We start from the raw sequence: 1,691 nt of genomic DNA on the forward strand, positions 1-1,691 counted from the left end.
AAAAAAAAAAAAAAAAACTCTTAAGATAATAATAATAATAATAAAAGTTAAATAAATAAGTTTTAAAAAAAACTTCATGTGTATGTGGGAAGGGTACAGTTAAGTTTTCCATATAACAATATATCATACACACACACGCACAAATATTTCTTTTTCTGTTTTAAATTTGCTACAGAGTAAATGCACTCACCAGAGAGACAGAGGGAAGATGAGAAATCATCCCATGGCAGCAGAAGGATGATGTTTCAATTCCTGACCATCCGTTCTCTCTTCAAGATTTGGAACACACACACACAGGCCACTGGGTCTGAGACTCGAACCGCGCAGTTGGCCAAGAGGGATCCAGCCACGTTAAGGATGACAACAGTGACTGGTGCCCTCCACACAGTATTTTTTTAATAATTATTTAATTGCATTTATTGATTCATTTATTTTAATTTGACCAGAAAGAGAGGGGTTAGAGTTAGGGTTAGTGAAAGTTAGGGAAAGTGAGGAAGCAAGCCACCAGACCTGGGACTCACGTTAACCACCATGCCACCTGCTGGTCCCCACACTCACAGTATTTCTAAAAGATGGTTTCATTTAAAAATACACGGGCAGATGGGACCAGTAGTTGACATAATGGCTATGTCGCTGGACTCCCATGTAGTCAACCGTGATTCGAGTTCCAGACCCGGTGGCTTAAACTCACATTGGGTGCATGTGTGTGCGTGCCCAAGATCCTAAGAGAATGGAGGAGAAGGGATTGTGGCATGGCCATCCCCCAGGGGGGTGATTTCTCACTTTCTGTCTTTCTGGTGAGCGCACACGCCCTATAGCAAAAAAACTCTCAAAAAAAAAAAAATAAACCACGGGCAGGGGCTGGCAGGCGGTGTGGTGGTTAAGGTAATGGACTCCCACATGGCCAACACAGTTCGAGTCTTGGACCTGGTGGCTTGCTTTCCCACCTTCCCTTTCTCTGTCTCTCCCTGGTAAAACTTAAAAATAACAACAAATGAAATTAAACTATTCTTTTTTTTAAAAGAAAAGAAAAGAAAGGCAGCGGGCCAACAGGTGGCGTAGTGGCTGAAGAGCTGGACTCCCACTTGGATGACTGCAGTTCAAGTCCCGGACTCCATGGCCTGAGACTCGTGCCAGGTGTACGTGCGTGTGTGCCCAAAATCCCAAGAGGAGAATGGAGGAGAAGGGGTTGCAGTATGGCCATCCTCCCTGGGAGGTGATTTCTCACTTTCTATCTGTCTCTCCTGGGAGCTCACGTACCCAATAGCAAAAAAAAAAAAAATAATCTCTCTAAAAAATATTAACTCATGGGCAGTGCCAGTGGTGAGCAGGGCCGGACCCACAAGGGTGGGTCCCGTGTGCGTGTCCTGGCATCTCCCTGTCCATACCAGGCAGGCGCACGCCTGTGATCCGGGCTGGCTGCTGGGGGTGGATCACAGTGTAAAGACCCTGCGGGAGAGAGGGGCTTCTCTCTCTCTCTCTCTCTCTCTCTCTTTCTCTCTCTGCATGTGTCCTTTACTCTCTCTCACTCATGGAGGAGATTACTAAACTAAAAAGGCTTGGGCACAAAGCCATCATGGAGAGCAGGCGCTGTGACGGGAACGTCAGGGAAGAGGGAGCCCTGTGCAGGCAGCTCTCTGCAGACGGCCGAGGCGACGCCAGCAGCACGCGTCACTGGGCTTCAACGCCCC

General features: G+C 47.3%; 1 protein-coding gene across 1 annotated transcript in view; it reads right to left on the bottom strand.

Annotated features, from left to right (window-relative positions):
- IRAK2 (interleukin 1 receptor associated kinase 2) overlaps window positions 1–1,691 on the bottom strand; it is an 81,242-nt gene that overhangs the window by 17,537 nt on the left and 62,014 nt on the right.

Source organism: Tupaia chinensis, unplaced genomic scaffold, assembly GCF_000334495.1.
Source record: "Tupaia chinensis unplaced genomic scaffold, TupChi_1.0 Scaffold000333_1, whole genome shotgun sequence".
Lineage (NCBI taxonomy): Eukaryota > Metazoa > Chordata > Mammalia > Scandentia > Tupaiidae > Tupaia > Tupaia belangeri.